General features: G+C 34.7%; 1 protein-coding gene and 1 long non-coding RNA gene across 4 annotated transcripts in view; both read right to left on the bottom strand.

Moving 5' to 3' along the window:
- The window catches only part of FBXL17 (F-box and leucine rich repeat protein 17), a 476470-nt gene that overhangs the window by 252046 nt on the left and 197216 nt on the right, over positions 1-27208 (bottom strand). The window lies entirely within an intron of this gene.
- LOC118499501 lies at positions 1886-17921 on the bottom strand. Its single transcript, XR_004901994.1, has 3 exons — positions 17459-17921; positions 9086-9091; positions 1886-1897 (listed from the first exon to the last, which is right to left on the bottom strand). It is a non-coding gene; the product is annotated as an uncharacterized LOC118499501 (long non-coding RNA).

The following is a 27208-nucleotide window of genomic DNA, read 5'->3' on the forward strand; positions in this document are numbered from 1 at the left end:
ATTTAAAATTATAGTGAGGCAGATGCTTCTGAGGAAAGACAACTTACATGGGCATTATTGGTTTTAATAATGAGAACCCATACCTTTGAAGGAAAATCTTAATAAAGCATTCCATTAGAAAAAAAGTAGAGGGAGAGGCTATACTCCATACGAGCTAATCACCACTGTGAATTCTCTTATATTCTCAGAGCAGCAAGAGACCACATTTTCATCAAAATATAAATCCTTATTACAGAGGGAATTTAGAACACTGGTCGGTGAAAAGAAATAATTATTATATTATTTGTTATAATTAGAAATGCTAATTATTATATAGCTATAGTAATTATGGTTCCAATATAACTTCCAGTCTTCTCTTATAATTTCTAAAATTATCTCAGTAAGTGTCCAGGCTGAATTTTAGGGATTTTTTTTCCCATTAAATCATTTTAGAGTAAATAGCACACAAATTTACACATACAATCATATTCAAACTAGTATTCTATTAGATACTAGTATTATCAGGTGATTTTTGTATATTGTTCAACTATAGTTGTCCCCACTTTTTCCCCGTTACTCTCCGCTGCTCTGCCCACCCCCCACCTCCCACATTTAATCCTCCACCCCATTATCTTTGTCCATGTCATGTGTTTTTTAAAAAACATATTTTATATTAACTTTGAATGATGGTAGTCCTTTTCAATTCACACACAGCTCTTAAAAATTAAAATTATCTCTGCCCTGGCTGGTGTGGCTCAGTGGCTTGAGCACCAGACTATGAACCAAAGGGTCACCGGTTCGATTCCCAGTCAGGGCACATGTCTGGGTTGTGGGCCAGGTCCCCAGTGTGGGGCATGCAGGAGGAAACCACATATTGATGTTTCTCTCCCTCTCTTTCTCCCACCCTTCCCCTCTGTCTAAAAACAGATAAATAAAATCTTTAAAAAAATTAAAATGATCTCTTATATAAATGTAACAATGATCAAAATAGACTGAAATTTGTTGACTGTAATTAATGTTAAAACCCAAACAATGGACACCCCTAATTAAACTTTTTTCCATATACATATATATGTTGTGGTTGTGTCTATAATAAATATCCAAAAATTATATAAATAATTTTTCTCTTTAAGAATTACTTCAGAGGGACTTACATTTTCTAATTGATTTGATTGGAAAGTTTAAAATTTCACATTTCAGTAGTGTTTCATTTAAGTAAACAGTAATCTACAAAATATCTTTGTTTCATTATTACCTCCTTTTTAAAAATATTTCATTTAATTTTTTTTAATAATGATGGTCTTAACCTACAAAGAGTTATCTGATCCTCCAAGGCAGCCTCTGTGACCACCACCACAACTACTTAAGTCTACTTTTCCAAACCTCTCCCATGCTCTGTAATTCCATATGTGAATAGAACATTTCCATTTGGATATCCTGCACTAATCAGTTTTCCCCAAACTCAGCACATAAACATGAAACCAAAAGAAATGTTATATGCATAAAGAGCTTGCCTGCAGTATTAAGTGGCAGAAAAAATTAGAAATAATTTTCATAAATTTTCTTTTAAAGAGGGAAAGGGAAATGGTTATATAAATTGCGGTAAACATCCATCAGAAGCATATTTGGCAGCAACCTAGTCATTTACATGACCATTCTTAGGATTCTTGAGGAACATGGAGGCAAATATTGGAGAAACTGTACAAACACTATGATTAGAATTTTAAAAGCACTATAATAAAGAGTTGGAGAAAAACTTTAAAATTATGAAATTTTTAATGTAAGCATTAAACTTCTCCTGAAATTATGAAATTTCAAAATAAACTTTAACTCTAAACTATCCTCTTTCTGTCCATGTCTAAAATTTTTTACATTACATTTGGCTTTTTCATTCAGGGGTCACCACCTAGTACTACGCCTGCGGTAAGCAGCTACCACTGAGGTTTTAGCACACTACACATAAATATTCCTTAATAGTTTATGTGTTTGAATTTTAGCTGTCAAATTAGTCTTACTTACTAATAGCAATAATAAGCTCTTCAAAATTATGAGAAAAATCTAAAGTTTCTATTTTATTTTCTCCATTCATTCATTCGCTCATTTATTCAGCGTACAAATCAACAGCCCATTCTAGAGAATAAAGTTTATGCCTGAGGTCAACACCAAATTCCCAGTACTAACCACGGTGTCAGGAATCCACAGCATGCAGAGACTTTTTGGAAGAGAGGAAGAAATGAAGGGGTGAGGAAAAGGGAACAACTGTGTTCTGTGTGTAGAAGGAAAAGAAAATGAAGAGGGAAAGAAGACAGAATTAAAGAGTGAAAAAATGTTAAGCTTTGAAATCAAACATTTCAGCTTGAATTCTGTCTACTCTTACTAGTTGAAAAACTTGAATGTATTTAAACTTTTCTTCCCTTTTTCTCATCAGTTAAAATGGTAATAGAATGAGTTGTCATCTGTATAAAAGTTAGCAGAAGTCCAACACATAGTAGGTGCTCAGTAATACTGACCACCCTATTAATGCCTCACTATACCTCGAAAACTATACTTTTAAATCACTTCTAGTGTTCTAATATTACAAATTTAATCACTGCCAGTAAAATGGGTCTGAATGGTGGTTGTCACTGTTAGCTGTTTTGAAGATTATTTAGCAAAGCCCAAAGATTTAGCTTCATTTTAGTCCAAAAATGGGAAAATAAAAACCCAATAAATAGCAACTCTTAAGTCCAATGGCAACCTCTCTAGTATCTGTTATATGACCATAATAGTCCACTAAAGGAAGTTAGATAGAAGGGGGAAAAATAGAGAAAAAAAGCCTTTGAATTTCATCTCATAATTTGAGTTAGAAGAAAACACATAAACATATATGTGGTAATAAATATAGAAAATGCATCAGGGAGTCATAGAGTGAGTTCCTTTTGGGTCTAAGAAATCAGTTTATAATAAAAAAATCTCCACTTTGTCTCATTTTTAAGGTTATAATTTAATACATAGGTTTTCTTAAACTAGGGTGTATTTTTATGCCTACTCATAAGTTTTAAAATAGCAGATAGATATAATTTTAGAAAATGGCAAATAAAAATGCACCTATTTTTTCCCCTCAAACCACATAACTGAACTGTAGTCACTCTTTCTGGAGTATCAACAGAGTTCTCTTTCCAAGTAGCTCCTGGCACAGCACAGTGAAGGAAAGCAAAGCATAATTGTATCTATGGAGGCACCATAGGGGACTAACACCGTGTTAGTCTCTGTGAAGTAGATTTGAAAATCCTACAAATTTGTAAATTGTGTACCAAACTGATGTATTCATTAATCTCCAATCCTAATTCCAAAATGCTCCTGGGTCCTGAAGTCACCCATGGGTTGGCAGGATTTCTTGAGGATTTCTGTAGAAATCTTCGGATGTAATCCTTTGCCCTCCACTCTGCTACACATTAACCTGCTCTGTATTTCCTTTTCTTTCTCTTTCTTATTGACAAAAAATGGCTATCAATTTAGTAAGGTTTTAGTAAATTTATATCTAATAATCACATCATCTAAATATTTTTATCAGTGTTTAGATAGAAAGTATTACTGTTACTCTTACAGTCCAAATAAATGCTTTATGACCAGAAATTTACAGACTTAAAAACATTAACAACCACCTATCTAATATACTCCATATTTAGTGGCAGCTTCGGGGTTTCATTAGAGAAGGAACTTGGGAGTATCAATCAGATGGGAGGAGAGATGCCTATGGAAATCATTTTACCAGTGTGTTTATAATAATTGGTCCCTTGGTTTTTACATGCTCTCTGTTCAGTTAGCATAGGTTTGAAGGGAGAAAGCTAGTGGTAGTTCTGAAGGGGGCTGAGATCCCACAAACTACCCCGTGACAGGAATCTCAAAGGAGATGATTTTAATGACGAGTTGGAGTGAAGGTGGGAGTCAGAACACTTACAATGTGCTGTTTTTGTTCTTCATAATTTTACCCTAGCATTCAAAAAAGTAAGAATTATGCAAGCATCTGGATCCGGGTGAGAAGAGAGCCTTCCTTGGCTAACTTCAAACCATGTTTGTAAGAGATTCAGTCTTCCACTAATGAAGTGAAAAAAATCCAGACTTTCTTACTATTCTACTTCACAATTCTTTACACTCCTAAAAATGTCTTTCCAAGTAAACCACAGGGAACTTAGGCTACATATACATTTAATTTTGAGAAAACCAGAGATGGGAAAGGGGGATAAGATCTTTATTTTAAAAAGTGACATTTACATCCAGGATTATTTTACTTCTCAATTTTGGATTTGAGGTTTATGGAGTTCAGGATAAGACAGTTATTTCTTGTCTAATCAATGATTCTAATCTCTGGAAGAAGTTGAACATCTCCGATCTCCCAGAAAAAGGAATTTTTCAGGGGAGTAATTTAGGAGGCAGCAGGGTGGAGGCAAAGGAGTTCTAAAAGATCCTCCTCTCCCTCTCACACCACCCAGTGCCAGAGCCCCAACACAGTTCTTTGTAGGCATGGCAAAGATAAGGGGTATTTCAATCATCAGTAAAGCAATAATGGTTGCTATTTCAAAACAGGGGAAGGAAAAAAGGTAGGATTGTTTTTGAAGAATACATTTTACTTAATCTCAAAATATGTATGTACATACATGTGCGCTGTCTATACATGAAAGAAAAATGCTGCAGATAGGTTAAACCCCTCATATTGTATTTAGAAATGGGAAGACCATTTTTAACTGTTTATGAGTGTATCTCTAGAAATAATTCAAGTTACTACTGATTAATATTTCTTCATGCATTTACTCTAAGTAAGTCTCATTCATTCATTTTCATAAAAAAAGGAAAGGGGCTAGAACATTTTAAGCTTGTTGATGTGAAAAAATTAAGGATTCAAATATCAGATCCCAAACCACTAAGTTGCAGTGATAGCAAGCTTCAGTAACATGTTTCTTGGTACGCTGTAATCAAGTTTAAACAACAGTATTTCTTGTCCCAAAGTGGGTTGTGACCATAAGAACTAGCTTTTCTTGCCCAGTCAAACATTATGAACGACTATGGTCAAAGAAGTAGCTATAAGAACTACTATAGCCAGTCCATGCAAACAAACAATGTAGTCTTTGGTCACACCAAAAATACATAAAATTTATCCCTCGGAAGAAGAACAGTTTATAATGATAATTAACTTGCATTGTAAATAGAGCCCAACCTACCAAAAACGTAGAGGGCTTGGAAATCCCACAAGTTTCTCTGAGTGGTTATTATTAGGAATGTGATCTAAACCTAATGTTTCTAAGCTAGTCTGAAAAATTGTTTTGTTCATTATACTTTTTCTTAACATAGCAAAAAAGGAAAGTTAATGAATCCAGAAGTGTTGATGTTATTTTGAAATCACTTTCAACTTCCTAGTTACTTTAAAACTATAACTTAAAAGTACATTTATATATAAAGAATAGGTAACATTAAATTCCAAGAAATACATTTGGACGGTCAGATAACATCATCCAATCTTTTAAACAAAAGATAATAAAAATTAAAAACTAGAGTTAACAGAAATTCTACATTAACCTGCAGTACTATAAAAAAAAAAAAAGTTGCCATTAACTGGAATTCTCTATGAACTAAATACACCTTCTCTATGATAAAAATCATAAGGTTAATCATGAAATATGGAAAAATCTTGGCAATATCTGTTATTTTTAAAGGAAGGTAATTACATTCAGTGTAGACTCTTATAAGTATACTTCATTTCAGTCTAACGCTATGGAAATTGGTGGATCTGTGCATGATATACAGCGCGTGGCTGCAGCACCCAAGGCTGTTTGTGTGGTGGGGAGGATATGTAGATCAGCCGCTGTTCTTTCCTTTGTGTTACTTGGCAAAACCGCTTCCCCGCTCTTTGCCTCCCTGTCTTGATGTCACTCCTTATCTCCCTACCACCCACATTCACAAAATCTGGAATGTCAACCATAACCTCTTATGTTTTTAAAAATTGGCATGATCACCTGCTGGTAATCTTATGCATGAGAGTAAAGTGGCATGCCACTTTTGAAAAAGCTGCCATAAATGATAACTGCACACTGATGAGAGTATTTAATTATTCCAGAGCTTATCACTGCCTAACAATTATCTGCTTCAAAAAATGCACTATAATTGTGAATTATCTATTTCTAGTGAGAGTCACAAAATCAGTTTGATAGCCACAATTTCTGGTCAGCTATCTCAGTAGAGCCCCTCTTCCATATTAAAATCTAACTTGACCACTTATACATTTATTTCATACTTTATCGTTGAACAAAGTGACACTTCAAATTATGTAGAAAAGAAAAATATCACATTTAAGTTTAGGCCCCATGAAAACTGAATGAGCTGCCAGAAGTACACTATGCCTAACGTATTGATAATCTGGGTACACATCTAAGATAAAACCCCACAACTATTAAAACTATAACTGTTTAATAATTGAATTTTATATTACTTTGTCTAATTTTTCTAGAATCTTTGTGCCTATTTTTTGTCACTACCCAGAAACATTCTTAGGAGTAAGATGTTTATAATGCAAAGTTAACTTAAAGACCCTAAATCAAAAAGACAACAAGACTATTGGCAAGACAATATATTATTCAGTAATGTGTCCAAAGTTATTTTAAAAACAGACTCTAGCTAATTAGGGGAAAGAGTCTTAGGAGCAAAAGTAAAGCAAGGTCAAGCAAAGAGAATATGGATCAGACTACAAACATCCAAATTACTGACATTTATTAGAAAACTCTTACTTCCCCTTTTCTCTTTCTCCCAGATATGTCTGGCTGATTTTTCATTGGCTGTACTCTAAATATGCAATATCCACAGAACTTAAGCATAAAGAATAAAAGAGAAAATGTAAAACTCTCAATTTTTGCCTATCAGTAATTTTGGTGAAAGATTTTTGTGGGCTTTTGAATTCTAGGTGGATTTTATGCCTTTCTATTCTTGCAATACCTAGAATTCCTGGGTGTAATACCAAAGACAAAAGCAAACAGCTCCCCTTAAACTGATCAAAGGTAAACCAGATGATACTGCAGTGGTGAAAGGGGGCAAAGAGAAGTAATAACTAGCCACAAGGTGTTACATCTTCCCCTCTCTCACCCATGGCTTTTACAAAGAGGAAATAATGAGTCATTCATACATTTGTTATTTTCTTACTGATGCCTTAGTGTCTAATTTGTGCTAGGTGACAGGAAGACACTGGAAATGCAAAGATAAGTAAGACTCAGTCCCTGCATTCACAGAACTCAAAATTATATGGAAAAAGGCATGAAATTCTGTCATAACTACTACACAGACAAGGTATGAAAAACAAGCTACAAGAACAGTGAGGCAGAGGAGACCAGCTGACCAACTTAGAAGAAGAAAAGACCTGGGGGCAAGTTTTATGGTGAGGGCCACATAAGAGCTAATCTCTGAGGTAAGAACTACATCAGATTTACTAGTTTATTGGGAATGAGCATTTATCCTCCTTCAAGTGGCATCATTCACTAAGGAATAAACTTGTATTCTTATATGACCAACTTAGAAATCTTTAACACTCAGGTGAAATAATCTATCTGAAATAAGGAAGCTTCCAGGCATAAACTAGGCACTCAGAGAATTAAAATCACATCATACTTAGTACATGTATGTATGTGTTGGGGGTGGGAGGGGGTTGCAGTGACTATACAGTGTTTAAGTAACTGAGCACATTCCTGAATAGAAACAGGAAACACTAAGTAAGGAACAAATTATGTCTATTTAGCACCTGTGATATGGCATTTGCTAATTTTAAAATCAACAGAACTACTGAGTCTATTCTGTCATCTACAAATTTGAATTAATGGAACTTGATAGCTGTCTTATTCCATCCTAGCTTCACAGCATCTGCAGATTCAGTTTCAATCAATAATTTCTGAGTTTTCATAACTGGGCTGCTGAGTTCTGCTGGGGGAAATACAACAATTATGTAGACTGGTGCCACTACAAATTTATGGTTTCCAAGCTCTCAAAACCACTCAGCAATTCTGCATTCTGCTGGTCAGCTCCCTCTGCCACTTCCCACAGCAGCTCTTCCAAATTTTAGCTCCTGTCTTAAGAGCCCTGCCCATTCCTTCCTTGCCTCAGGCTTTTATCTCAGAACTCATTTGGCTTCAAAGAACAATTAGAGGCCATCAAGCATGCACTTTTTTTTAACTTCTTTTACTCCACAAACCCTACAAATGTTTAATCAGCATCTACCCTCTGTTCTCAGAGCAAAAGGGTATCTATCTCTCCTCAAGGTTAATTCCTCTTGACATTCCCTTATTCCAAGCCAAGCTCCTTGAATTCCTCTTAGACCTCACTCCACAAATTTCCCCCTCAGCTCACATCTCTCGTTCCCCTACCTCCTTCGCCTCCTAAACCTGTTCAAGTCTCATTCATCTTAAGGAAACAAAACTCCTCAATCCACTATAATCTAGGTTTCCCCCATGCAATTCTTTGCTAAAACGGCTTTCACGAAGTCAGCATGATCCTAAATGCTAAATCCAAATGTCTTTCCTTAGTCTTCAATTTCATAACTATCTGAGATATCTGATACTCCTTGAAATTTTCTCTTCCTTTGGTTTCAAGTAACAGAAACTTTTTTCTGATTCTTCTTTTTCATTTTCTCTGGGGTGTCAGCTTCCTGTGCCCACCCCTAGCTAATTGTGTTTGTTGAGGTAACGTTTGGGCCCGTATACTCAATTCTGAGTGGGCGTGCCCATACCCAAGGTTTTAAGAGCCACCATATATTGACATCTCCCTCAACCTGACTCAGATTTCTCTCCCAATTCTACCCTCTAGATTTGATAGCCACGTAGCTATACACTCAAGGGTACCCTACAAAATTAAAGATGACATACCTTATTCAGTGACTATAACCAACCACCCAATTACATACACAAGAAACTGGAGCCATCCCTCTTTTCACTACATACATCAAACCAAATGCCAAGACTCATTAATTCCATCTCCTAATCAAATTTTTTAACTTATTTCCCCTAATACTTTCTCCCTATCCTGGCCATAATCTAGGCATCAACATCTCCTGCCTGGGCCACCCAATAGGCTCCCTTCAGCCATCTGCCTGAACTCCAATCTGGAACTTCTATTTGTCCTAACACGGATTTGTGATGATGTCACTCCTTTACTCAAAGTTTTCTTCAGGTTGGCTCCTGTCTACCTTTCATTTCCTGTCCTTTCTGCTCTAATAACAAGGAACTATCTCTATCCCTCCACATGCAGTGTTTCCTCTTATGGCTGAATTCTGTCTGCCCAGAACGGCTTCTTTACCTGGCAAAATGGCTTATCTACTTGACAAAATTCCACCCAACTTCAGGTCTTAGGTTGAATGTTCCTTTCTTCATACAAACCACTCTTGCATCCCCTCCCATGACCTACCACCTCTAACACACACAGATCTAGTAGTTTCTCCCATTTCCTTTTGTCTAGACAGCTTCTATAACTACAGACCTTTCCATACTATATTCTGGTTTGTTGAAATGTTTGTGCTTTCTATTCTGTGAGCAGGGCCTGGCAAGGTTTTCTTTGCTTTGTAACCCCAGTATCTCAAAGCTTGGTCAGGCTGTTGTAGGGACCAATCAATATTTTTTTTCAATGATAAAAGGTCACTGGTCTTTTCTCTTTCTAGTCACTTTTCTCTTTCCACATGCCTATATGAACTGCATTTCTAAAAACAGATCTGATCAGGTTACATCTTGAATTAATCTGAAGGCAATGAGAAATCTCTGAAGGTCTTTCCAAATACCTCAAGATCACATCCAAGTAATTACATGACCTACGTGAACTTTGTTTGCTTCTCCATAATCACTTTCTATTTCTTCGCCCTCAAATCAGACATTGCAGCAATGTCAGACTCCATGTGGTTTGATGCTTTCAGGCCTGCAAACAAGCATTCCAGCAGGGTCCATACAGGAAAATCTCCCTCATCCTTCAAGACATCACACCTCTATAAAGCACTTAGGGTCCAGGCATCACACCTCTAGAAAGCATTTCTGACTCCACCACGCCCATCCCATGACGAGTTGATCACCTGCCCTTAGGTGTACCTCTAACATAACTTTACATTTTTACTTCATGCACTTTAATTATTTGTGTAAAAGTTTGTTTCTCCTACTAGAATGTCAGTTCCTTTACAGGTGCGGCTATTATATTTATCTTTAATTCTTTGACATATAAAAGCCCATGTTTCCAGAGGTAGCAGGATGAGTAAGAAAATAAGCATGTACAAATATAAAAATACAAACACATTCTAACCCACTTTAGTTGGCATTAATTTGTCTACATTTAAAATATTCTCTTCCTCTAGTCTTATCATTTTTGTACTGGCATTTTAGAAAGTATAAAAGGCTACACTAATTATAATTATTTTAGATTCACTACTTTGCTTCCCCCTATAATCTTTTTTGCAAACAGTTATTCTTCAAAGACTGTTTTGGGAACTTTTCCCACTCTACTTCCAGCAAAAGGAGATTCTTAAAAGGTTTTTAATGAGCTAAATTGTGCCCTGGCTGGTGTAGCTCAGTGGACTGAATCCTGGCTTGCAGACCAAAGGGTCGCTGGTTCGATTCCCAGACAGGGAACATACCTGGATTGCAGACTAGGTCCCCAGGACGGGGCACGTGAGAGGCAACCACATGCTGATACTTCTCTCCCTTTCTTTCTCCCTCGCTTCCCTTCTCTCTAAAAATAAACAAATTAACTTGTTTAAAAAATGAGCTACATTGGCCCTAGCTGGTGTAGCTCAATGGATAAGTACCGGCCTGTGAACCAAAGGGTCATGAGTTCGATCCCAATCAGGGCACATGCCTGGGTTGTGGGCCAGGTTCCCCCGTAGGGGGTGTGTGACAGGCAACCCACACATCGATGTTTCTCTCCCTCTCTTTCTCCCTCTGTCCCTGCTCTCTAAAAATAAATAAATAAAATCTAAAAAAAAATGAGCTACATTGTACAGACACAAAACGATGCAATAAATGGTATATCAGTTGGGCTTGAATTTCCAGATGCTTATTATTTCTTTAAATCAACTCAAAACAGCAGTTTACTGGCATCACAAGAGCACCTGTCCAAAAATGCTGTCTGTTTATAAATCAAAATCAATTTGTTAACCGTTTTTACCCTCAGAGCCTACATTAGTAATACTAACAAATAATATTAACCATTGTATTTAAAAACTAATTTGAAACAAAAAAAACACAAGAAAATAAGATGAGGAATTTGACAAGATTTCTTTTAAATTGTAAAAAGTCCTTACATAATGAATTTTAAGAAAAATTTTATGACATTACAGGTACCATGAGATAGAATTATGAAGATACAAAATATATTCTTCAATAAATGAATATGGACTACTAATGCATTTTACCAAAAGAACAGTGTTCACATATACATTAAAAATATATAGTTGGAAGCAACCTAAGTGCCCATCAGTAGATGAATGGATCAAAAAACTAGGGTACATTTACACAATGGAATACTACACAGCAGAAAGAAAGAAGGAGCTTCCTACCCTTCTCAACACATGGATGGAACTGGAGAGCATTATGCTAAGTGAAGTAAGCCAGGTGGTAAAAGACAAATACCATATGATCCCACCTATAAGTGGAATCTGATCAACCAAACAAAGAAGCAAGCAAAATATAACCGGAGACATTGAAATAAAGAACAAACTGACAGTGACCAGAGGGGAGGAAGGAAGGGGATAACAGGGAAAAGAAGGGAAAGGGGTCGTCAAAGAACATGTATAAAGGACCCATGGACAAAGCCAAAGCGGGGAAGGATTGAGGGTGGGAGGTGGGGATGGGTGGAGTGGGGGAAAGTGGCGGCAGGAAAATGGAAACAACTGTATTTGAACAATAGTGAAAAAATAAAACAACCCAGGCTATCGCTATATTTACTCAATGCTGCAGTATTTTATAAAGAATCAGAAGTCTAACCCCAGGCAGTCCTTGGTGCCCACACTTTTTAAAACAGACATCAGTCACAATGAAATAGTCTTCTGTTCTCCTCGTCTGCCTTTGTCTTTACCAACATCAGCAACTAAAATACCTCCATTTTCATTTATGTATGTGAATATTTAAGTATATTTGAAGCCCAGAACACTCTAACAAAGTCACAAACAATAAACCTTCACTGAGTCCTTGAACTGAAATGAAGGTATTTCTACTGGTCTTCGTACCTGTTACCTTGTATTCTTTCATGGGAAAAAAAGTAAAAAGTATGGCTGCTTTCTTAGATGGACACTCATCCTACCTGTGGGAACTTCTGCAATTTGTCTTCATGTGAATTTGGGAGAAGACTCTATTTTAGCAGGAAAAACACAACTCACACTCTTCATTCTTTAATTTGTGTCCCAGGAAGCTAATAAAAAGATATTGATTTTTAAAACACCTGAGCTAATGAAAAAAATTTGATAATGGAAAAATTATAGAGAGATGTTACAACATCTCTTCATGTGCAGCTATTAAAAAATTGACTAGCAACCAATGTTTCTAAGACGATAGCAGAACTAAGGACATATGGTAGCCCTGGAAACCTTTCTTTGGTTCTATAATTCTCTGGCATTTCCGACACACTTAGATCAAATTTAAAAGAATAAAAAGCTAAATAAAGGTTTTGCTAATTTGCACCATTTCTCAAACAAAGGAGGGAAGAGTCTACTTCATTAGATTAATGTAGTCTAGCACATGCAGTTACACTCTCATGCCTTTAACAGTGAGTGTACATGTTTTTAGGGAAGCTGATTCTTCTTCTTTTTTTAAAGATTTTAGGTCTCTTTGAAAATCCATTTTTTACTAAGAATTCTTTTTTACTGTTAATAAATTGGAGATATTGTAGGGTTTATTGATTAGAACAATCTAGCCCGTTCATTGAGTTAATGTGTTGTTTTTCATTTTTTCTCTGACAAATTAGTCTTATTTCTTTTTTATAATTTTTAAAATACAATATTATTTTGCATTAGTTTCAGGTGTAATAGCATAGTGTTTAGACAATCATACAATTTAAAGTGTTCCACAGTAAGTCCAGTACCCGTCTGGCACCATTCATAGTTAATTACAATATCATTGGCTATATTCCCTATATTGTACTTTACATCCCCATGACTATTTGGGGGAAGGTGATTCTTAAAAGGTGTTTAATGAGCTGATCCCATATGAACCTAAAATAATACAATAAACATTAAATTATTTGGGCTTATATTTATGTACACTCATAGATCAAAGTAAATACACTAAAATTATTTCTTACACTCATTTAATCATTTGTCAACTGGAGAAAGCAAGTTCCCACAGCCAAAATATTTTCAAATCATATATAAAAATAAAATTATATTAAAATGCCATAATACATGGATCTGGCAATTTGCCAAGGGTAGATATGGACTTTTGCAGATTTTTTCTTTCAAAGATGTAGCAAGCATTCCAACATTTCTAATCATCTGATAGTCAACTGCTGTAGGCAAAAAAAAATTGTACCTAGTAATTCTGGACTGACAATGTATTATATTTTAAACTATTTCATAAATATTGTGCATACACTATGTGTAATAGATTTTGCATAATTTTTCTTATCAGGAAGTTCTTTAACACATATAATCTATTGAAATTCTCAAACTAAATTAAATCATAATAAGAATGAAACTAAAAGAAATCTTTTAGTTGGCCTATTTCACCTGGAGAAACTAGTAAAATGGAGCTCATGATTCTGAATCTCCATATATATTGAAAATAAACATGTTTAATATTCAAGTAATTTACTTACAGACTGATAATTTTGCAAACTTGTCTATATTTAAAAATGTAAATGCAACAGAGAAGCACAGTAACATTTTAAAAACATTGTTTTAGAATTATGTATTTTCAATTCAAACCTGCCAGAACCAAGAAACAATGTCATTAGACAAAACTGTTGTTTAATCATCAGAGCTCCACAAGTTTTTTAATTGTAAAATAGGACTCAAATTTCCATATACTTTCATATAGTCTCATATATGGTGCTTACCAATGATGAATTGAGAAACACAGTTTGTGATTTTAAATGTGTGCATCAAGTTTACTTGACAGATAATTTTCTACTTCTGTCATCATGTATTAAAAGTATTTGTAGAATAAAAACATCAAGAACAAAACAAACAACTTAAAAGAAAAGCAAATGAGTAGGGATCAGGTGGCAACAATCAGAACTATTCTTTACTACACCAGCATCTCCGACCTCTTTCTCGGAACTGTTAGAGCTAGGCCAAACTTTAAACATTGTATAACCCAACATCAGATAGGTCAAGAAAAGTTCCATTTTATCTCCCCACCAAACCATCTTACTTAAAAATGTCCATGATTAATCTCATACTACCCCATCTATTTCCTTCATTTACTTTCAAATGTTAAGAAGTGTCATACAATGTTTATTACTGTGGGAAAGTCAAGAATATGAAACGAGTTATATTTTCAGTCCCAGTTCTGCAAATAAAGAAAATGAATGATCCAATAAAGAGAATTATTCTATACAATAGAGGGGTCATTTTTAAGCAGTTATTTGAAATCAGAACTTTAGGTGTCTCAGATAGTTTCTAAAGGCCATTATTGAAGGACAGACGAAAACTCCTTATGGAATATGGCAATACAGCTCTGTTGCCTTAAATTTTTTTTCTAATTCAGAGACAGTCACTATCAAGACAGAGAAAAGCACACAATGACAATTGTAGTAATTAAGCATAGGCTGTTAAACCTCTTATTACCAAAGCAACAAGAATCTTCAAATCTGAATTAATTTATCACTTCCCTGGCACAAAATATTTACACATCCCCATATTTATTGGTGACTGATTTAATTCATGACCTCTAAAATGACTCTGGGGTTGCTTTCTGTATGTTCTCACTGCAAAGGGACATCACAGGGGTTTCTCCCTTCCGGCAGGTCCTGGTATGCCAGGACTCATCCCCTAGTCTAGGTGGTAGGAATACCTCACTACCTTAGAAAAGGACTCCTAGGAAAATAATCAATCCTTTCTTGAGTTTAATAAACCAAGGCTTTTGAGTTGCAATGACTTGTTTTTTAAGCTTCAAAAGTCTTAAAAGACTCAAGCCATATGGTTTATGGCATCAACCGAAGATCTAGAAGACTTCTAAATAGTCTGTCATTCCTCCAACACCCAAAACTATCTAAAATTTCCCCAACAAGAGGAGGAGATGTAAATTCAGAAAAGTTGTATCAGGGGTTAGAAAATCAAAAATACTGGTAAATCTATATAAACATCAATTTTACAAAATAATAATTTCTCATGGGAAAAGGGAAAGGTAAGTTTGACAGAAAGTACATATTAATTACTTTTATACTTCGTTAAGTATGCATATTAAAATGGTGAACATAACCATTAAAAGAACCAACACAAAGCATATACCTTCCTAACAGAGAAAAAAACAAATGCTAGTGAATGCAAAAGAAGGTAGGAGGAAATAGGGGTGGGGGAGAGGGAAGGTTAGGAGAATGAAATAAATAAAAAACAACTTGGTCAAAAAGATCCAATATATTAGAAGTCCCATAAATGCAAGCAGATTAAACTCTGCAGCTAACATTAACCTATTTAAAAGAAAGCCAGTGTGCTATATTAGCATCAAACAAAAGACACCTGAAGTCAAAAGCAGCAACAGAGAAAAAGGTCATGACAGAACAGTAAAACATTCACAACAGAAAAATACAGAAATTCTAAAAGTGTAAGAACCTAATAAAATGGCCTAAAGCAAAAAGTTATGCAACGTATAAGAAACAAAACTGTTATCAGTTACAAATGAAACTGTCAGTGTAGAAAACCCCCAAAATCTACAGCTAAATTAATGAGAGAATTTCAAAGTTGTCTGATTCAAAAATTAACATTAAAAAGTTTGCTGTATTTCTACATACTAGCAAGAGTCAGAAAACTTTTAAAAAAAAACCCATTTGTAATAGAAATACCATGTTTAGGAACAATTAACAAAATATACTAGCTCTTTCATAAATGAAAATTATGAGATCTTTTGTAAGAAATAAAAAAGGCCTAAATAAATTGAAAAGCATGCTATTTAATCCAGGAAATGCAAATTAAAACTATAGATTTCTTTTTAAACCTCACTAGTTTGAGCAGTAATTAAAAAGGTGGTCTCACAAACTCTGTGAGAACATGCAACAAAGGGACTCGCATCCACTGCAGTTCTGAGTGCAAACTTAGTCAACCACTTTGGAAAGCAGCCTGGCGCTTCCCTGGGCAGTGGAACATGCACAGTCCTGTAATTCACCGGTTCCACTCCTAGCTGTATGCTCTTAAGAAACTGTTGTACGTGCGCTTGAGACACGTGTGTAAAGAATATTCACACCAGCAGCACTGTTCATAATAGCCAAAACTGGAAACAAACCAAATATAATACAAAAAAGATAACTAAATGCATCCAAAGATTACAGATTAATACCTCATGGAAGTCTCCAAGGACACAACAGGTCGAGTTGACCCTCTACATCAGAATATGTAATTCTGACGGCTGCCACCAAGTGGTGCTATTGGTTTTGAAGAAAATATAGAATGCTGAACTAAATAAAAATAGGTTACAGCAATATCATTATTATTACCACTGAAGTGCTTCCTATGTGTCAGTCATGGTGCTATGTTATGACATTATCACTCCTCATGACTCATAAGCAAATCAGGGGGTTCTCACTATCACTCAAAAACCAGGACTCAGTCACTTTGTCAAGGTTACACAGTACCTGGCAGATGCTAGAGTTTTCTATTTATGTGACTTCTAACCCTGTTCTCTTCAAACCACTGTTTTGTGGCGAGTACCACAGTGAGGTGTAGGATGACAGTGATTTATAGACATATTATATCTCATTCAACAACCTGCCCTGAGGGTAGGAACTACATCTGATTTGTCTCCATGTGCCTTAAGTAAACAGTCAATTTAAAAATACCTGAATTATGTATGGAATAAACTCTTTAATTTCTCTAGCCTTTCCATATACATGATATTATTTAAACCTCCTAACAAATTCTCTGTGGGAGGTATGTAGGAGACATACTGAAATAAAAGGACAGCTGAGTCAGATGCTCCAGGCTCAAAATCAACCACACTGAACCAATCAGAGCCTTGGAGTCAGTCATGTAACACTGTACATATTATGGGCTTTTATGGAAGCAAAGGAAACTTTTATTGAAGTCAAAATAGCACAACTAAATAAATGATTAAACATTAATTATTGCATATAAACATTAAGAGAAACTGTCATTTGAAGAATGAATGTCTTAGCTACTAATTTTTTCCTTCAAAGGGAGTTTTTGACTGGCACTTGGTTTCTCATTACTTTGATGTCTCGCTCCTTTGTATTACTTAAATGTAAGTCAATCTCACATTGAAGCTTCCTCAGTGTCCACTTTGCAGTGTGTTAAGCATGTGTTAAACATAAAAGAGCTGGGCTCTACTACTGCCCTAGACACGAGACTCTTCCGTTCCGACAGTCCACGATAGTGGCTGCAATTTAGCATTGCCAATACCAAGCCTAGTATCACAGACCACACTCTGTACTTTTGGGAAGTCATAGTCATTCCTTTTAATATTAAATGCAAGTTAATTATCCATTAATTTATTATGAATAAGCAAAAAACAGCCTTAACTTTAAGATATCCCACGTTCTCTAAGAGTTTTTTATGTACCATGTGGCTTGGATTATTAAAATACTTATTTTTACCTTCATTTTTTTTCCTGCTCCCAATTCCAATGTATTAAACAGGGAAAACCACTGACAGAGAATTCTTGGGATATCTCCCCTAATCCTATACCCCTTAATTTTTAATATTCTATATGGTTAGGGATCTGATGCTCATCTGTTTGTTTTTAACTTTTAATTTTGAAAAATTTCAAACATGCTGAAAGGAAAGAGGATACCCATAAACTTTTCACATAGATTAATTGTTAACATTTTACCACATTAGCTGTTCTGCACTCTCAACTTTTTTTATTTTTTTGCAGAATCATTTGAAATTAAGTTTCAAATATCTAACATTTTATCTATAAATACTTCAAAATATCTCTTAAGAGCTAGGACACATTCCTCTTAAATCACAATATCATTATCACACCCAAGAAATTTAACTTTGATATGTTTTTCTCTTATACAATTTCTGCTTGTCCCAATTATATTCTTAATACATTCTTCTCAGTCTAATGATTATGCACTGCATTTCATTGTCACATTTAACTTATGCTCTTGCCTTTTATAACACTGACATATTTTAAGAGTCCTCATCAATTGTCTTATAGGATCTCCCATAATTTCAACTTGGCTGATTACTGTTTTGCAATGATATTCAGATTAAGCATTGTTTGGCAATTTGACTATAGGAAATGCTGTGATATCCACAGGATTACATCTGAAGGCACATAATGTCCATTTTCTCCATTGTTGATGGTGATGCATGACCACTTGATTAAGGTAAGGCCTGCTGGATTTTGCCATTGTAAAGGCAGCTTTTGCCCTTCACAATCAAGCAATAATCTGTGAGGTTACAGACCTATCTTTTCCCCAATAACTCTCTACCCAGTGATTTGAAAATGTTGATAAATCTGACAACTTTAGTTTTCACGTGTGCCCCTCATTCCTTATGGGTGCTGTATTAACCAAACCTGTCCTCAGAATACCTTATTAAGTACGATACCATAAGGTTCTTTTGTAAGACCTATTATTTTAGCACAACATTTTGCTGAAGTCCTCAGTGTACAGTACTTTTTTCCTTTCTAAACCTTTAAACTTCCTTCCAATAAGAACATCAACTATCTTGTTTTACATACTAGTTGCCTCGTAACTCATATAGGACAAACTATCTGCTTGCTTTACCAACTATAAAAAGGATAAAAAGTCACCAAATACAAGCAGAACTAAGCTAAGCTTATCAAATATGAGCCCATCTGTCTCACTGGTTGATAAAAAAATTCTCTTTGCTTCACAAAATTACAGGACAATCTGTCAATCAAACTCTTCAGCTTGTCTCCTGAAAGATGTGTACCAGGTTGTCTGTCACATTTCAGCATTCTACAGTTGCTGTGACTCTTACTTCATCAGCTCTAATGAAGCAAGCGGCATAGGAAGGTGAGATAAGGTTTCTATCAAAATCTTAATTCCCAAACCAGAAGTTAAGAGGGCAGTTGCAGGAAGAACACAGCCATCTATAGACACCTAGAAGAAACTTTTGCTTAGACAGATAATTACAACGACAGAACTTTTTGAGAGTGTAACTATAACCTAGGCTTAAATGTTAGCCATAAAAATCGAAAGCAATCTTTCTTTAATGCAAAGTAGAAATGCAATTTAAATAAGGGCATGTGTGTTTTTCCTCTGTAAAAAACCTGACAGACTTTTAAAATAAGTGATCTAGGTATAAACAATATACATTAATTCCTCCAATAATGAACATAATATGCTCCAATGACACTGTTTATTCTCTGGAACTTTAATATCAAAGGTAAAAAAATGACTGAAATGATAACATCTTCCACAGGGACATGTAAATGGCCCACTGAAACCACAGTGAGCAAGAAATTCTAGTCTCGACTTTGCTACTGTGATCAGTTTCTTTATCTACACAAAAAGATTAAACCTAATGAGTTCTAAAGATTTTACATTCAAAGTCATCTATGGACCTGAACAGTAGGTGACTAAGATATAAAAACATAAGTAGATACTCAGATAAAACAACTTCTTGCATTCCCAAAGATTTAAAAGTATGAGATTTAAAAAGGCAACAAAAATACTCAGTAATCAAGATAATAATTTAGTGCAATATTTTAAAGAATAAAAATTAATGAAAAAATCAATGATGAACAAGATATAAATTTTAACCCAAGATGGGCCGGTGCTGCTTGTTGTGTGGCCCTGCATCGTTGTGCAGCAGGGACCACCACTCCTCGCCAGCTGCAGCAACCACCACCCCCCCAGCTGCAGCAGCCATGCGCCCCCCCCCCCCTTGCACCAGGTAGGTGGTTCTGCCAAGGTTTGCTAGTGTTGACAATGGTGCCCCACAGAGTGGTCAATGTGACACAAAATATGAGAGAAGAACACATTTTAAAACATTTTTTGTCTCAGGCTATAATACGGCTCAGCAGGGCACTGGATTTAAGGATTCGTTCTTTTCAGTGGGTAAAGCACCAAAACATTAAAACCTGAATACCTCTACTCCAGGTGCTTTTAGTCTCATAGAAATGAAGAATCAGTTTTAGAAATAAGTGAAATACAAAGGACCATAGAGAGAAAGCCAAAATCCTGGAATTCAAGATCAGTGCTTCCTCAGTTGGGGAAATGAGAAATAGGAAAAGACTCAAGTAATGTAGGGTCCCCTATTTAAGCAAATAAAAATATAAACATTTCACAAGTTATACAGTAGTGAGCAAAAGTAGGATTACAGTTGTGAGCACATGGAACACAGTTTATTTTTGTACTATTATTTATTATTGTATTATTTTTCCTTACAAACAACTGTAAAACTACTTTTGCCCACCACTGTAATTATATTTAAAAGTTTCTGTTGTTTTTGTATTTCACATATTTTGAATTTTGAACTTTGACTTGCTGTATTTTATTTGGCAATCCTAAAGTGGTAGGTATTCAGCATGTATGCTGAATCTTAAAATATGGATATAAATGAGAAATTTTTATTTTACTCTTTTGAAACTACTATTCAACAAATAAAAAGCATTATGATATAAGGTGCTGAACTGAATTCAAATTCAGTTGTGACACCAACTGGCTGGATAATACTGGATAAGTTATTTCCATGAACTTCCATTATTTCACTCAATATAGTGACATTATTTGCCCTACATACTTTGCAGAGTTGGTAGGCTCCAGAAACCTAATATTTCTGAAAATGCCTTATGAGGTACAAGTATCAATGAGGTGATAACGAAAGGTAAAGCACTGTTTTATTGTGGAAGCCACCTTCTAGTCTGTTTCACAGTTCCATGAAACAGCAGTTGGTACAAGGACCACGGCATCATAACTGAGAGTTAGGAAATTTCGCTGAAAAATATTAGTGACTGACTTGCCTTCTTGAACATGAAGCTTTATTCAAAGTAAGGACCACCCTCTGATAAAGGGTAAAACGAATGAGGACACTCATTTATTTCCACTGTTGTCAGGACTGTCTACAGATGATTAATCATTGTGTAAAATGTACTTAAGAGCTATTGTTTTTTTTTAAGTCCAACATGCTCACACACCTTTGACACCGATACCTATGTGCTCACTTAGGTGTCCAGGGCCAGTCAACTTGTCAAATTTCCTCCTTGCAGGCAGCGTTGCCTTCTCCAGGCTGGGTAAGAATTCCCACATTCCCCAAAGGCCCGCTAGGCAAATCTCTTCATATGATGTCAGGCACATGTCAGGGTAACACCAGTAACAAGAGATTCACTCTACTGTGCTGCACCTTCCAGACACCACACATGTCGACACTTGATTTGGAAGGCAAGATAAGTAACTTCAAAATGGAAGGATGGAAGAAAAGAGAAAGCACAAAAACAGAGATGGGTAAATTCAAGAGGAAAGAAAATGGTGTGGAAAGGATTACAGAGATAATCTCAAAGATAAAATGAGGAAGCTTAAAAAGGAGATATGAAAAAATGTTGATGGCAAAGTAGTTAAATGAGAGCAGTGAAAAAGGACACATGGAGACTTATACAATCATTACTCTGGATGAGACCAACCAACACCAGAGAAATGAGACCAACACTAGAGAAATGAGGAAAGACCATAAACCTTCCAGACTGTTCTAAAACCAAGAAGCCAAAGACTGGAGTCAAGACACCAGGGGTTTCCATAAATTTAAGCAATAAGTGTCAGAGATAAAAAGAAGCCTGGCCTCCCCTGAGACTTAAAAAACAACCTAGATTTGCCACTTTTCTCTAACTAGCTGCCAGTAAATTGATCTAATAAAACTAATATTCATGATAAACTGAATCATTTTGTAAACAAAGTGGAAAAAATACTCACAAACTCATGTTCAAGTTGTCTTCAAGTGAAGTTTCTCATATGGGAAATGACTGAGAGACTTTATAAAGTGGCTTTTACAGTTGTTTGTGGTTTCCAATTAGATATAGGTTAATACAAATGTTAGTCCTGGCTCAAGAATTAACCTCCAAGTAGACAGGACTCTCTGAATTTGAACAACAAAACAAATCCTGACTAGAAGATCCCAGAAATGTACAACAACAATTTATCTTGATTTCTGATGAAGCTACTAGAGTGCCTCCTTAATTTCCCTACCTCCCAGTCTAGAAACTGATTATCTGTAAGTAAACATTTAACATACCACGAGAATTCAGGTATAAATTAGTTTTAGGATAAATTCTAATTTAGAACAAAAAATAAAAATGCAATTTTAATAAAAGAATCCATCTTGTCATATATACTTTGCATGCTCAGGTTATTTTCTAATGTAATTATATTTCATTCATGGCATTTTATTTTTTAATTCAATTTATAGCATATTAAAATTAAATAATTCTTAAATACTGCCTGGAAAGCTAGAGGATTATAAATAGAAGCTGCTTTTTTTCCAAAAAGGAAGCACTGATTAAAACAATTTTAATTTGATAGAAGTAACATACATAGTTCTGATTAGTTGCATACAGCCTTACCCAGCATAAACTATTAAAACTTATAGTGAATATTTTCTATAACCCTAATAAAGGATTTCCTTACAAGTATTGTAACATGCTATAGTTGTTCATAAGTCCGTCTTCCCTTTATTGATGCCTATGAGCAACCTAAGATATCACAGGCATACCTCATGCTATTGAGCTTCACTTTATTGTGCTTTGCAGACACTGCATTTTTCACAAGTTGATTTGTGTCAACCCTGCACTGAGCAAGTCTATTAGCACCATGTTCCCAACAGCACTTGCTCACTTCATGTCCCTGTGTCACATTTTGGTGAGTCTCATATTTCAAAGTTTTTCATTACTATTATATTTGTTATGGTGACCTGTGATCGGTGATGTGTGACATTACTACTGTAATTGTTTTGGAGCATCACAAACCATACACAGATAAGGTGGCAAATTAATTAAATGGTGTGTGTGTTGTAACTGCTACATTGACCAGCCATTCCCCAATCTCTTTCCCTCTCCTTGGGCCTTGGTATTCCCTGAGAAACAACAACATTGAAAATGGGTCAATCAATAACCCTAAGTGTTCTACATGTTTAAGTAAAAGGAAGAATTGCACATCTCTCACTTTAAGTCTAAAGTTAAAAATAGTTAGGCTTAGTGAAAAGGGCAGTTGAAAGAGGACATAGGCTGAAAGGGAGGCTTCTTGTACAAAACAGCAAAATTGTGAATGGAAAGAAAAAGTTTTAAAGGGAATTAAAAGTGATACTTCAGTAAACACATGAATAAGAAAGCAAAACCACCTTATTGCTGATATGTAGAAAATCTTAGAGATCTGGATAAAAAAAATCAAACCAGCTACAATATTTCCTAACTCTCTTCAGTTCTGTGAAGGCTGAGAAAGGTGAGGAAGCTTCAGAAGAAATGTTTGAAGCTAACAGAGGTTAGTTCATGAGGTGGAAGGAAAGCAGCCATCTCCATAACATAAAAGTGCAAGCTGACACAGCAAGTGCTGATGTAGAAGTTGTAGCCAATTGTCCAGAGGATCTAGCTAATATAATTAATGAGAGTATAGCTACAATAAACAACAGATTTTCAATATAGATGAAACAGCCTTATTTTGGAAGGAGATACCATCTAGGACTTTCACAGCTAGACAGGAGACAGGTGGTCAACACCTGTCTTCTAAGCTTCAAAGGACAGGTCGAGTCTCTTGTTAGGGGTTAATGCAACTGGTGACTTAAGTTGAAGCCAATGCTCATTCACTATTCTGAAAATTATAGGGCCTTTAAGAATTATGCTAAACCTACTCTGCCTATGCTCTATAAATGGAACAACAAAGCCTGGATAACATCACATCTGTTTACAATATGGTTTACTGAATATATTAAGCCCACTGTTGAGAGCTACTGCTCATACTGCTAATTGACAATGCACCTGATCATCCATGTGCTCTGATAAAGATGTATAATAAGATTAATGTTGTTTTGATGCCTGTTAATTCAATATCCATTCTGCAGCCCATGGATCCATGAGTAATTATGACTCAAGTCTTATTATTTAAGATATGCATTTCAAAAGTCTATAGCTACCACAGGTAGTGATTCTTCCAATGGATCTGGGCAAAGTAACAGAAAATCTTCTGGAAAAAAAAATGTCCCACCCTAAATGCCATTAAGAACATTTGCAATGCACGGGAAGAGGTCAAAATATCAAGATTAACAGTAGTTTGGAAAAAGTTGACCTAAACCCTCATGGGTGACATTGACAGATTCAAGAGTTCAGTGGAGCAAGTAACTGCAGGTATGGTAAAAATAGCAAGAGAACTAAAATAATTACAAATGTAGCCTGAAGACGTGACTGAAATGCTGTAATCTCATGATAAAATTTTAATGACTGAGGAGTTGTTACTATGGATGAGCAAAGAAAGAGTTTTGGGGGGGGGTTTGAGATGGAATCTACTCCTGGGTGAAGTGCTGTTGAGATTGCTGAAATGACAAGAACAGATTTATAGTATTATATAAACTTACTTGATAAAGCAGAGGCAGGGTTTAAAAGGATTGACTTCAGTTTTGAAAGAAGTTCTACTGTGGGTAAAATGCTATTGAACGGTATTGAATTCCAAGAAATAGTCTGAAAGGAACAGTCAATCAATGTGGCAAGCTTCACTGTTGTCTTATTTTAGGAAACTGCCACAGCCGCTCCAGCCCACAGCAACCGCCACCCTGGCCATCTGCCGAGATTGACATCAAGGAAGGACCCTCTGCCAGCAAAACAATGACAACTTGCTGAAGGTTCAGACGATTGCTAGCATTTTCATTAGTATTTTTAAATTAAGGTAGGTATAGAGCAAATGCTACTGCACACAACAGATTACAGTAAAATGTAAACATAACTTTTATATGTACTGGAAACCAAAACACTTGTGTGACTCACTATAGCAATATTTGCTTTATTGTGGTGTTCTGGAAACAAACCAGAAATATAATATCTCCCAGGTGTGCCTATATTTATTAACCTTTTTGTACCCAGCACCTGGCAGTGTTAGAATACATCAGGTTATATATATATATATATATAAAATGTATGAGTATATATACATTTGCGTTCATAAAATTAATTAGAGGACAAAATCCTCTATATAATATAAAATGCAAATATATTCAGCCTAGGAACAAAATCTATGTATTTAATTCTGGAGAAATGTGAATGAAAGAAGATCTAGTTACAAAATCCTACTTGTATGTCCTAGACATATTATATTGAAGTACAAAAAATAATAGTTCTCTTTTTTATAGTTTGGTAGTTTAAAATATCTGGAGTAGCAAAAGTATCAAAGCTTACTGATATTTTAGCATTCTACTCTGAATAAACACCTATTATTTATTTTTCATTATTTTGAGAAATTATAAATATTTTAGGAAAACAAGTTTTCATAAAAACAAGTCTTAAAGAAATCATTTGATGATTCTATCTTAAACAGAGTTTTATTAAAAAAATAACTAGCATTACATATCAAATAAACACAAAAACAAAAATAATAGCTGCAATTATACTCTTGTACTAAGAATAATAATTTGATTCAATGTGGACCGTTAGTTCTTTTCCATGCAAGCAGACACTTAAAAATTAAAATAGTAGAACCAGTATAATTAGTAATGCAAAGGACTAAACATCAATCTTTTAAAATTAAATTATATAATTTTATTTTTAATCATTCTTAAAATGACCTTTATTATTCAAATTAAAAAACAAGAGTTTCATTAAATCTATTTTATATAATGATTCAAAAACAAAATTACATCTAGCGGTCAGGTATACAAATTTCCAACACTTGATAATATGATTCATGTACCATTTGACTTTTCATCTCATACACTCCTATGAATGATATTAAAAACAAACTGGATAAAAAGTAGGCTAAGACAACATACACATGTGAAATGATTAAGGAAAATTCTTTATATAAATAAATGAAAGGGAAAAGACTCTTAATCCCCCAAAGACTTATCCATTCTAAATAACTCATTTGTTGTACAACATAGGTTTATTAAAATGCATTCCGTCAACAGACATTCTACAATTCTAAATCACTACTAACATATGTTCTATATAGATTTAGTCATGAACGCATGCCAAAGTATCTCTTACAGGAAGGTTCAGTTTTTTTAAAGAATAAATGCAACAAAATCCAATTCAGCACCTTATTTGAAAAGATATTTGCTATGATATATGAAAACACAATAATGAGTCAATTCAATTTTGATTTTTCTTAAAAAAAACAACAAAAAGCAGTAGATAAGAAAACTCCAAAAGCAATAATTTATGCTTATAGGAATTAAAAACAAGAGTGTTATGTCAGTTTAGCTCTTTCAGTGTTCAATATTAAGTAAAATGAATGCACCAATTATTTCTATAAACCACCCTCAACCCTAATCACTGAGGCAAAGATAATTTGCTATTAATACTTGTTGCCTTCCTTTTCATTTAATATATCTGCTTTAAAAAAAAAAGGAAAGAAAAGAAAAAAAAGAAAGAAAGGGGTGGAAAGTTTAGGAAAAACAAGAAGTAGATTTTTAAGTACCATAACTTGCCCCTTGATATTCTAGAAAATACAATAAAATAAATGAAATAAATAAAAGGTAAAAATCTTAAAAAAGAGAAAGCAAATTGTCATCATTTTCACCTGTTGTGACTGTCTGTCTTTAAGATCCAAGAGAATCTACTACAAGAGTATTAGAAATAATAAAAAAATCAGAAAGATGATCAACTAGAAATTTACATACAAAATGTATGTAAAATATAGAAAAAGTGTATTCTCATTAACCAATAATAACCAGTTACAAAACATTGAAACGGTACCATTTACAATAGCAATAAAATTACTGAACATATAAAAAAATAAATTTAATATGAAATACATAGAAACTATAAGAAAGTTATAAATCTCAAAAAAGGGCTTAACCAAATATGGAATTCTGTATCTTATAATATTTAAAGATACAACTGAATTTCCACAAATAAAACTGTAATTATAGAGCAATCACAACCAACTTCTCATACCCTGTGTGTGT

This window comes from Phyllostomus discolor, chromosome 3 (genome assembly GCF_004126475.2).
Source record: "Phyllostomus discolor isolate MPI-MPIP mPhyDis1 chromosome 3, mPhyDis1.pri.v3, whole genome shotgun sequence".
In the NCBI taxonomy this organism is placed as follows: Eukaryota; Metazoa; Chordata; class Mammalia; order Chiroptera; family Phyllostomidae; genus Phyllostomus; species Phyllostomus discolor.